Below are 12768 nucleotides of genomic sequence, written 5' to 3' on the forward strand. Positions count from 1 at the left end.
TTTTTTTTTTTTTTGAGATAGAGTTTTGCTCTTCCTGCCCAGGCTGGAGTGCAGTGCACAGTCTCGGTTCACTGCAACTTCTGCCTCCCAGGTTCAAGCGATTCTCCTGCCTTAGCCTCCCGAGTAGCTGGGATTACATGCGCCCACCATCACAACTGGTTAACTTTTCAGTATTTTTTAGTAGAGATGGGGTTTCACCTTGTGGCCAGGCTGGTCTCAAACTCCTAACCTCAGGTGATCTGCCTGCCTTGGCCTCCCAAAGTGCTGGGATTATGGGCATGAGCCACCATGCCCAGCCTTCTCTCTGTTACTTTTCTATCAGTACTTTGGGAAAAAAGGCTTTACTCTTATAATCAGATGAGATATGATAGTCATCACCTCTAGGTTCAGTCTTGCTTTTTTTTTTTTTTTTTTTTTTGAGGCAGGGTCTTTCTCTGTCACCCAGGTGAGAATGCAGTGTGCACTGGCATGATCACAGCTCATTGCAGCCTCGACCTCCTGGGCACAAGCGATCCTCCCACCTCATTTTTTTATTTTGGTTTTTTTGTAGAGATAAGGTTTCACTATGTTGCCCAGGGTGGTCTTGAACTCCTGGGCTCAGGTGATCCTCCCACCTTGGCCTCTCAAAGTGCTGGGATTACAGGCATGAGCCACTCTACCTGATGGCTCAGTCTTTCTTGATCACTGTCCTTATAGTCTGGCCATGGGCTGAAACTTTTTTTAAAAAGTCAGAGGAGGCTGGTCTAAGCCCACTCAGCAGCAGGAGTGCTGTTCCCCCACCATTATCATAACTTGTCCTGTGAAATCTCTGCTTCAGTGCTCCTGCCAATGCCATTTTAAAAGCTTGCCTTCTATTTGTACACAGTACGTATGTTTTCTATTTATAGTTACCTTACTCTTACTCACTCCCTGTTTATGGATGATTCCTGTTGCCTTATAGTATATGTGCACAGCTGCTATGGCTTGAATGTGAGGGACACACTCAAGCCATAGCAGTACATTCTATCTCAAGAAACCACTTTAAGAAGCAATACTTAATCTGTTCATGTGTTGAAAACTTAAATCCCAATGTAATGGAGTTGAGAGGTGGAAACTTCAAGAGGTAATTAGGTGGATTAATGTTGTTATTGCAGGACTGGGTTAGTTATCTTGGGAGTAGGTTACTGATAAAAGATAAATTTGGTTTCCTTCCTTTCTGGCTTTCTCATGCTCTCTGGATGACACAGCAAGAAGGACCTCACCAGATGCAGCATCCTCAACCTTGAACTTCCCAGCCTCCAGAATTGTAAGAAACAAATTTCTTTTTTTTTTTTTTTTGAGATGGAGTCTCGCTCTTTCACCCAGGCTGGAGTGCAGTGGCGCAATCTCAGCTCACTACAGGCTCCGCCCCCCTGGGGTTCACGCCATTCTCCTGCCTCAGCCTCCCACGTAGGTGGGACTATAGGCGCCTGCCACCTCGCCCGGCTAATTTTTTGTATTTTTAGTAGAGACGGGGTTTCACCCCGTTAGCCAGGATGGTCTCGATCTCCTGACCTCGTGATCCGCCCGCCTCGGCCTCCCAAAGTGCTGGGATTACAGGCGTGAGCCACCGCGCCCAGCCGAAGAAACAAATTTCTATTCTTTTTTTTTTTTTTTTTGAAACAGCAGTTGTCACTCTGTCTCCCAGGCTGGAGTGCAGTGGCCAAATCTCAGCTCACTGCAATCTCTGTCTCCTGGGTTCAAACAGTCCTCATGCCTCAGCCCAGCTGGAATTACAGATGTGTGCCATCACGCCCAGCTAATTTTTGTATTTTTTGTAGAGATAGGGTTTTGCCATGTTGGCCGGGCTGGTCTCAAACTCCTGGCCTCAAATGATCCACCTGCCTCGGCCTCCCAAAGTGCTGGGATTACAGGCATGAGGCACTGTGCCTGGCCTAAATTTCTATTCTTTGTTAATGACACAGTCTGTGGTATTTTGTTATAGCAAGACAAGACAGACAAAGACAATGATTTTCTCATCTCTGGTAGCTTTCAGCTTTTCCTACTAATGACAACATCCTCCCTGTATTTCCCACAAAATGTTTTCTAGATAATCTAATTATGTACCTAATCACCATCATTCCTGTTTGGGCAGAGCTTTTGCTCTAGGTAACCTCTTATACCTGGGCCTTGTAGCTTGGCTGCCCTTGAGTCAGTTACCACCTCTGGCAAAATCAGCTATGGAATAGGGAAGGGACCAGGAGATACCATCAAAGCAAATCCTGTCCGAGGACCATTCAGGGCTACCTACCTAACTGCCAAGTGGCTGTGGGCGTGGCAAGGTGTGGCTAGCCCTTAACAATCACTTTAGGCAGGACACTTAACCTTAGGAACCTCAATGGCCTCTTTGAAAAGTGGAAATAACTAAAGGTCTCTCATCTATTTCATTGGATTGTTATGAACATGACTCTATTTTTTGTTTTTATTATTTTATTTATGTATTTATGTATGTATTTATTTATTTTTTTAAGAGATAGGGTCTCATTCTGTTGCCCAGGCTGGAATGCAGTAGCATGATTGTAGCTAGCTGCATCCTTAAACTCCTGGGCTCAAGCAATGCTCCCACCTTAGCCTCCTGAGTAGTTGGGACTACAGGTGTGTGCCACCATGGCTGGCTAATTTTTTTTTTTTTTTTTTTTTTGTAGTGATAAGGTCTTGCTATGTTACCCAGCCTAGTGTTGAACTTCTGGGATCAAGTGATCCTCTCACCTTGGCCTCCCAAAATGTTGGGATTACAGGCATGAGCCACCATGCCCAGCCTGTTGTGAGAATGAAATAAAATATTATAAACTATAAAACACGGTCCAGGCGCGGTGGCTCAAACCTGTAATCCCAGCACTTTGGGAGGCCAAGGTGGGCAGATCACCTGAGGTCGGGAGTTCGAGACCAGTCCGACCAACACGGTGAAACTCCATCTCTACTAAAAATACAAAAATTAACCAGGCATGGTGGTGTTCACCTGTAATCCCAGCTACTCAGGAGGCTGAGGCAAGAGAATTACTTGAACCCGGGAGGCGGAGGTTGCAGTGAGCCAAGATCGTGCCATTGTACTCCAGCCTGGGCGACAGAGTGAGACTCTGTCTCAAAAAAAAAAAAAAATTATAAAACACTGCATAATGTATGTGAAACAAGTAGTAAAGTTCCTGGAATATAATAGGTGCTCCATCAACAAGTGTAACAAAATGCTACTAGGTGTCCAGTACCAAAATGAGCTATTAGCCAGGTGCAGTGGTGTATACCTGTAGTCCCACCTACTGGGAGTCAGAGGTGGAAGGATTGCTTGGTCCCAGGAATTTAAGTCCAGCCTGGGTAACATAGCAAGGTCCTATCTCTGAAAAAAAAAAAAAAAAAAAAAAAAAAAAAGCATCTCGAAACAGTAGACTTTAGTGCAGTCATCCTTGGAGATATTACAGATTTGGTTCCAGACTACTGCAATACAGTAAATATCACAATAAAGCAAGTCACACAAATTTCTTGGTTTTCCAATGCACATAAAAGTTATGTTTACACTATACTGTAGTTTAAGTGTGCAGTAGCATTATGTCTAAAAGAATCAATACCAGCCAGGCACGGTGGCTCACGCCTGTAATCCCAGCACTTTGGGAGGCCAAGGCGGGTGGATCACGAGGTCAGGAGATTGAGACTACCTTGGCTAACACAGTGAAACCCCGTTTCTACTAAAAATACAAAAAAATTAGCCGGCGGCACGGTGGTGGGAGCCTGTGGTCCCAGCTACTCGGGAGGCTGAGGCAGGAGAATGGTGTAAACCCAGGAGGCGGAGTTTGTGGTGAGCCAAGATCGCGCCACTGCACTCCAGCCTGGGCGACAGAGCGAGACTCCATCTCGAAAAAAAGGAATCAATACCATACCACTATTCCACTATTTAAAAGTACTTTATTGCTAAAAACCATAAACCATCATGAGACTTTAGTGACTTGTAATCTTTTTGCTGGTGGAGAGTTTTGCCACAATAGTGATGCTTGCTGACTGATTAAAGTGGTGGTTGCTGAAGGTTGAAGTGACTGTGAAAAAAAAATTTTTTTTTTTGAGACGGGGTCTTACTGCACATCACTGGAATGCAGTGGTGTGATCTCAGCTCACCGCAGCCTTGACCCTCTGGGCTCAAGTGATTCTCCCACCTCAGCCTCCCGGGTAGCTGGAAGTACAGGCACATGGCACCATGCCTGGCTAATTTTTTGCACTTTTTGTAGAGAGGGGGTTTCACTATGTTGCCCAGGCTGGGCTGTGGAAATTTTAAAAAATAAGACAACACTGGGCTTGGCACAGTGTCTCACGTCTGTAATTCCAGCACTTTGGGAAGTTGAGCCCAGAGGACTGCTTGAGCCCATGAGTTCAAGACTAGCCTGGGCAACATAGTGAGACTCTGTCTCAAGGAAAAAAAGACAACAATGATGTTTGTTGCACTGATGGATTCTTTCCTTCATGACATATTTCTCTATAGCATGTGATGCTGTTTGATAGCATTTTACCATAGTAGACCTTTCAAAATTGGCATCAATCTGCTCATACGAGGCTGCTGCTTTACTGAGTTTATATAATATTCTAGATTCTTTACTGTCATTTCAACAATGTTCATAGCATCTTCATGAAGAGTAGATTCTATCTCAGAAAACCACTTTAAGAAGCAACTTTTAATCTGTTCATGTTTTATCATGAGATTGCAGCAATTCAGTCACATCTTCAGGCTCTGCTTCTAATTCTAGTTCTTGCTATTTCCATCACATCGGCAGTTACTTACTTCTGTGAATCTTTTTCTTTTTTCTTTTTTCTTTCTTTTTTTTTTTTTTTTTTTTTTTGAGATGGAGTCTCGATCTGTCACCCAGGTTGGAGCGCAGTGGCACGATCTCAGCTCACCGCAAGCTCCGCCTCCCGGCTTCACGCCATTCTCCTGCCTCAGCCTCTCCGAGTAGCTGGGACTACAGGCACCCGCCACCACGCCCGGCTAATTTTTTTGTATTTTTAGTAGAGACGGGGTTTCCTTCTGTGAATCTTGAATCCCTTAAAGTGATCCATGAGGGTTGGAATCAACTTCTTCCAAATTCCTGTTAATGGTGATAGTTTGACCTTCTCCCATGAACCACAAATGTTCTTAATGGGAAATCCTTTCCAGAAGGTTTCCTATTTTTTCCCCCAGATACATCAGAGGAATCACTATCTATGGCAGCTATAGCCTCACAAAATGTATTTCCTAAATGATAAAACGTGAAAGGTAAAGTGACTCCTTGATCCATGGAATACAGAATGGATGCTGTGTTAGTGCACATGTAAACAATATTAATCTCCCTGTACATCTCCGTTAGAGCTCTTGGGTGACAAGGTGAATTGTCAATGAGCAGTAATATTTTGAAAGAAATCCTTTCTTTTTAAGCAGTAGGTCTCAACAGAAGGCTTAAACCATTTGTGACACCCCACCAGGTGCAGTGGCTCACACCTGTAATCCTAGCACTTTGGGAGGCCAAGGCGTGTGGATCACCTGAGGTCAGGAGTTTGAGACCAGCCTGGCCGATATGGTGAAACCCTGTATCTACTAAAAATAGCAAAATTAGCTGGGCGTGGTGGCACATGCCTGTAATTCCAGCTACTTGGGAGGCTGAGGCAGGAGAATCACTTGAACCCGGGAGGCGGAGGTTGCAGTGAGCCAAGATCGTGCCATTGCACTCCAGCCTCGGTGATAAGAGCAAAACTGTGTCTCAAAAAAAAAAAAGTGGTAACCATGCTATAAATAGATGGATGTGCTATCATCAAGGCTTTGTACTTCCATTTATAGAGCACAGGCAGAATATGTGAAGCATAATTCTTAAGGGCCCTAGGATTTTCAGAATGGTAAATAAGCATTTGCTTTGACTTAAAGTCACCAGCTGCATTGGCTCCCCCAGAAGGGGTCCGCATGTCCTTTGAAGCTTTGAACCCAAGCATTGACTTCTTTTCTCTAGCTATGAAAGATCTAGAGGGCACCTTCTTCTAATATAAGCCTGTTTCATCTACACTGAGAATGTGTTATTTAGTGTAGGCACCCTCATCGATGATCTTGCTAGATCTTCTGGATAACTTGCTGCAGCTTCTATATCAGCACTTGCTCTTTCACCTTGCATTTTTATATTAGGGAGATGGCTTTCTTTAAATCTCATGAGCCAACTTCTGCTAGCTTCAAATTTTTCTTCTGCAGCTTTTTCACCATTCTCAGCCTTCATAAAATTGAAGTGAGTTAGGGCCTTGCTCTGGATTAGGCTTTGACGCAAGAGAATATTGTGACTGGTTTGATCTGTCCAGATCACTCAAACTTGCTCCATCTCAGCAATGTTTGTTTTGCTTTCTTATCATCTATGTGCTCAATGAAGTAGCACTTTTCATTTCCTTCAAGAACTTTTCCTTTCTATACATAACTTGGCTATTTTGCACAAGAGGTCTAGCTTTTGGCCTATCTTGGATTTTTTTTTTTTTTTCTTGAGATGGAGTCTCACTCTTTCGCCAGGCTGGAGTGCAGTGGCGCAATCTTGGCTCACTGCAACCTCTGCCTCCCAGGTTCAAGAGATTCTCCTGCCTCAGCCTCTCGAGTAGCTGGGACTACAGGTGTGTGCCACCACGCCCACCTAATTTTTGTACTTTTAGTAGAGACAGGGTTTCACCATGTTGGCCATGATGGTCTTGATCTCTTGACCTCGTGATCTGCCCACCTCGGCCTCCCAAAGTGCTGGGATTCTATCTTGGCTTTTGACATGCCTTCCACACTAAGCTTAATTGTCTCTAGCTTTTAATTTAAGGTGAGAGACATGTGACTCTTTCTTTCACTTGAACACTTACAGGTCATTGTAGAGTTATTAATTGGCCTAATTTCAATATTTTTGTGTCTCAGGGAATGGGGAGGCCCAACAAGAGGGAGAGATAGGAGACTGGTTGTTGAAGAAGTCAGAACACATACAACATTTTATGGATTAAGTTAATCATCCTCTATGGATGTGGTTTATGGTGCACCAAAACAATTACATGGTAACATCAAAGATCGCTGATCACAGATCACCAAAACAGATATAATAATAATGAAAAAGTGTGAAATATTGTGAGAATTACCAAAATGTAACACAGAGACACAAGTGAGCACTTGCTGTTGGAAAAATGGCACCAGTAGGCTTGCTTGATGCCAGGGTTGCTGCAAATCTTCAATTTGTAAAAAACGCAGTATCTGTGAAGTCCAATAAAGTGAAATGCGGTAAAATGAGGTATGCCTGTATTGCTTGTTTGGAGACTTTATAAAAATGGAAGCATATAGTATGAATATACAGTTGGCCCTCCATATCTGCTGGTTCTGCATCCACTAATACATCCAACCATAGATCAAAAACATAGTTAAAAACCCAATATGACAATAACAATACAAATTTAAAAATATGGTATAGCATAGCATTTACATTGTATTAGGTATTATAAGTAATGTAGAGAGACTTTAAATTATACAGGAGGATGTGTGTAGTTTATATGCAAACACCAGTTTATAGAAGAGACTTGAGCATCTGTGGATTTTGGTATCTGCGAGGGCCTGAAACCAATCTCCCATGGATACTGAGGGATGACTCCACACCAGTTTACCTGTCTATGCCACTAGTGATGGACATTTGGTTTGTTGCCAGTCTGGGGCTATTATTAGCAAGCTGCTATGAACATTCTTGTGCATGACTCCCGGCATGAGTGTATACGCATTTCTTTAGGGTAAATATATGGCTAGGAGTAGAAATATTGGGTGATAAAGCTGGGCACGATGACATGTGCCTGTATTCCAAGCTCTTCACGTAGCTTGCTGGAGCCAGGAGTTTGACAGCAGCCTGGGCACCATAGGAGACCCGTCTCAAAAGAAAAAAAAAAACAGAAACGTTGGGTGATAGAGTATGTAAATCTTCATCTTGACTATAGAATATTTTCCAAGTGGATTCTCCATGTACATCCTTACCAGCAATTTAGAAGAGTTCTCCCTGTTCCACATCCAAAAAAGGATCCTTCATTTTGAGATAATATCCTTCTGTATGAAAAATACTTTTATAAAAACTAAGAAATAATGATGGTTGAGTTAACAGATTGCTCTTTTTACATGCCAATCTACTAGTTCCATTTAGGAACTTCTAAGCTTTTCCCCTGAAATTCTATTGGATCATGACATCTCAAATGCTGTAAACCATTGTTGCACAGAACACACACAATGTAGATTGTCCTTTTTTTTTTTTTTTTTCCTTGAAATGGAGTCTCATTCTTGTTGCCCAGGCTGGAGTGCAGTGGCGCCATCTCAGCTCACTGCAACCTCCACCTCCTGGCTTCAAGCAATTCTCCTGCCTCAGCCTCCTGAGTAGCTGGGATTACAGGCACGTGCCACCACAGCTGGCTAATTTTTGTATTTTTATTAGAGACGGGGTTTCATGTTGGTCAGGCTGGTCTCGAGCTCCTGATCTCGTGGTCCACCCGCCTCGGCCTCCCAAAGTGCTGGGATTACAGGCATGAGCCACTGCACCTGGCTCTTTTTTGTTTTTTTAACATCAAAAACCACTTAATGTATATAGTAGTCAGCCTCCAGGATGGTCCCCAGTGCACCTCCTTTCTTGGTATTCATGCCTTTGTGCAGACTATTCCCACATATTAGGTAAGGGCTGGTTTTGCAAACAATAGAAGTGTCAGTGAATGAGTTCCCAAAACTAGGTCATAAAAGACATTGCTGCTTCAACATTGGTCTTTTGGATCAATCACTCTGCAGGGAGTCAGCCACCATGTGAGGATGCTCAAGCAGCGAGATGAGTAGGCCCACATGGATGAGAACCAATTTACCAACGCCAGCTTGTGAATGAAGTGAATGAGCCCCTTGAATACAGAGCCTTCAGTCTCAGTCAAGCCTCCAGATAATTTCAGTCCCCCAGTCCTTGAGTTTTCCAGCGAAAATCCCAGAAATCATAAAGCAGAAACAAGCCATGCCCTTCTGCCCTGTCTGAATTCCTGATTCACAGAAACCATGAGATAATATATGATTATTTTTGGTTTGAGCCACCAAGTTTGGGGATAATTTGTTACACAGCAAGATATAACTGATACAACTCACATGACCATCTAGGAAGGTCAAAAATTGGCCCCAAATTTGGATTTTTGAATGACTTCACACAGCATTATAAAGATCTAGTACTTCTATTTAGGTCTTAATTTTTTTTCTGAGTCCAATTATGCCTCTAGATTTAATTACAAGTTTAGAAGAACTAGAAGTGACATGGAGACATGTTAAACAAACACACTGCAGAGAATATAGGAAACTCTAAAGCACAAATTACTCATTTTCTTCAATCAATAATTGAAAAAACAAGATGAGGAGGGGAACCTGTAAATTAAAAGAGACGAAAGAATAGGTTGTATTCTTCCCAATAACAGATGCTGTCTCCTATAGGGAAAATTACACTTCCTGTCTCTCTGCTGACATCAGCTTTGACCATGTGGTTTGCTTTGACCAGTGAAATGTGAGCAAATGTGATGGTTGATTGCTACTTCTGAGCAGAAACTTTAAAAGACATTGTGTGTTTCAGCCATTCCTCATTTCCATCTGCCAGGAACTGGGCATATCCCAAACACAGACTGTTTCTTTAGCCTGTAGCCAGGAGTGAAGAGGATGCAGGGCTGACTCACAGTGGGAACTCACGTGAGCAGGAAATAAATCTGGGTTGTTGTAAGCCACTCCAATTTTGAAGTTGTCTGCTAAACATAACAGCATAACATAATGTACTCTGACTCATATAAGTAATGTTTCAAGTACAATATGTAAACCTTGTTAGGATCTTGACTTATGGGACAATTGAAGAAATTTGAGTATGTACTAGATATTTTTGATGATAATTAAGAAATTGCTATTAATTTTTTAGGTGTGTGGATGGTATTGCAATTAGGTTTAAAAGAACAAAAAGAGGCCGCTCATGCCTGTAATCCCAGTATTTTGGGAGGCCGAGGCAGGAGGATTGTTTGAGTCCAGGAGTTCGAGTACAGCCTGGACAACATAGTGAGACCCCATCTCTATTTAAAAAATAGAGAACAAAAAGAATTCCTATATTTTGGATACATGTTTCAGAGGAAACGGAGAGTAGGTGAGGGAATATTTGAAACAAGGTTGGCCATGAGTGGACAACTGTTGAGCCGTATGGTAGATACATGTCAGTTTATCATACTATTCTCCCCACTTTTGTGGATGTTCAGAAATTTCCATAATAAAAACTTTTTTTTTTTTTTTTTTAGACAGAGTCTCGCTCTGTTGCCCAGGCTTGAGTGCAGTGGCGCTATCTCGGCTCACTGCAACCTCTGCCTCCCGGATTCAAGTGATTCTCCTGCCTCAGCCTCCTGAGTAGCTGGGATTACAGGCGTCTGCCACCACGCCCGACTAATTTTTGTATTTTTATTAGAGATTGGGTTTCGCCATGTTGGCCAGGCTGGTCTTGAACTCCTAACCTCAAACGATCCACCCACCTCGGCCTCCCAAAGTGCTGGGATTACAGGCATGAGCCACCACGTGCAGCCCATAATAAAAAGTTTAAAAGAAAGGGTTTGTTGACATGATTTCCAGAGTTGTCCCTTGTCTCCCAAAGGGGTTCAGAAAATATGGGAGCTGGAAGGATGGAGCTGACCACTTAGGTTTATGAGTGTGAGTACACAAAAGAGATGTTTGGGTCAGCCCTCAGGAATAAGATACTGAGACTGATTATTTTCAGTGAGAAAGAATGTTTCCTTGGGAGCATTACATCAGGTCAGAGCAATATCAGGGAAAGTTTGAGAGCACTGGAGAGCTGTAGGGAGCTGGGGTGACAGCCTCCACCTCAACTGAGAAATGGGAGAGGTGTGGCATAAGTAGACGCATTCTCCGCTTATTGGCTAAAAACAAATGTAGTATCTGTTCCTATCAGTTAAAGCATCGAATGTGGTCTCTATGTTCAGGGAATTAAATTAATATTTGGAATTGGGAGACGATTTGGGAGCTTGCTCTATCCTCTCCATGCCTCAGTATGTAATTGCAATGCTTTCAGGAGTGATGCATTCCTTTTGAGTTAATGACAGATTGTTTTCTTTTGTTCCCCTAGTGTTCTACAAAGTGCTCTAATTCACTGTTAATGAGGCTGCAGACTGCATTTCCACCATTTGTGCTGCAAAAAATAGTTTCCCGTAAATGAAGTTGACAAAGCAGTGGGCTTGAGCTATCTCGCCAGTACCACATCCAAGAGAGTGTTGGACAAGAAGATCACTTGAGTGAGGGGCAGCCTGGGGTGAGGGAGAGAACAGGCTGAGCTAGAAATCCCATGTCAAGGGACTGTGTGCCAGGACATGTGTCCCCAGGAAGCAACAACATGGGCAGCTACAGAGGGGGAAGAAGTTCTCTTGGAGTTACAGAGGCAGCAGCAACCTCGGTGAGAGCACCCAGTGCCCACCCCCTCCACCCCTTATCTAGAGGAGACAAATAAAATGACCGTGCCTCTCATTCTGTCTTCCAAACCTAGGGTGGTCCTCTCTGAGAAAGGAGGAGAAGATGGGTATGCAAGAGCAGATATAGCTCCCATCCTTGCCCTTGCTGGACTGGCGGGTACTGGGACAGCGGGGCAGGAGAACAGAGAACTTGGAATTCCCTGCTTTTGACATTTTGTTTTTGTGATTGAATTTTCAAAATGAATGGGATGCCATGTGCGGTGGCTCACGCCTGTAATCCTAGCACTTTGGGAGGCCAAGGCAGGTGGAAGACCTCAGCTCAGGGGTTTGAGACCAACCTGGGCAACATGGTAAAACCCTGTCACTATTAAAATACAAAAAATTAGCTAGGTGTTGTGGTGCATGCCTGTAATCCCAGCTACTCGGGAGGCTGAGGCATGAGAATTGCTTGAACAGGGAGGCAGAGGTTGCAGTGAGCTGAGATAGTGCCACTGCACACCAGCCTGGGGGATAGAGTAAGACTGTCTCAAAAAAAAAATAATGAAACAGAGCATATAGAAATGGGACTGGGAAGTTACGGAATTGAATACAGACACCATTAAGACATCAAGGGAGCCTAATGCCCAGAGTAAAGCAGGGATTCCACAAGAAGAAGCTGAGAGCAGTCAAATAGTTTCATGCTTACATCCCAATGAGTTGTTGCTCCTCAATTATTACAGGGTTTCTTCACTTCCCCTATCAATACAACAAAAAACAAAAACAAAACCTTTGGTTAAGATCCACTTCAAACTAGACAAAGCCTGTCTTTGACAATTGCCCTCTGAATCTTTCTTCCCTTCTGCCTTCTGTCCCTCATCCTGCAATAAATCCATGCCCTCCTGCTACCCTCCTTGCAATTAACAAGAGCCAAACTTATGTACCATCAAGGACACTAAAAATAAGTATCTATATTTTCTTCTAATATTTTGCCTACTGTGACCTACTTTTAGTTAAATTTCAAAAGCAAACGAGTGAGATGTGTCCTAAATAAACATGCCTATGAACTCTGCTGTAGTGTTGGCTGCACAGTTTCTGTACCATAACCAAATACTTGTTTTCTATAGAGAACAAAAATTTAAAAGATTTCCTGTGTTGATATGTTGATATTTAAATTATAAAATTCCACTTGTTTCATCAAAAATCTATTTCTTTGAGGACCGTTTCCCACTGATAATTCTGGTATTAAAGAGCTCTAGTTAATCATTCACTTTTAATGAGGCACCTATGAATATCTTTAAAAATCAGAGTCAAAGGTAGACTGTCCCCTAA

General features: G+C 43.0%; 1 non-coding gene across 1 annotated transcript; it reads left to right on the top strand.

Moving 5' to 3' along the window:
- The first annotated feature begins 10894 nt into the window (after positions 1–10894).
- Positions 10895–11082, top strand: LOC116809999 (U2 spliceosomal RNA). Its single transcript, XR_004370140.1, has one exon. It is a non-coding gene; the product is annotated as a U2 spliceosomal RNA (small nuclear RNA).
- The last annotated feature ends 1686 nt before the right edge of the window (positions 11083–12768 follow it).

Source organism: Hylobates moloch, unplaced genomic scaffold (assembly GCF_009828535.3).
Source record: "Hylobates moloch isolate HMO894 unplaced genomic scaffold, HMol_V3 SCAFFOLD_1, whole genome shotgun sequence".
Taxonomy (NCBI): domain Eukaryota; kingdom Metazoa; phylum Chordata; class Mammalia; order Primates; family Hylobatidae; genus Hylobates; species Hylobates moloch.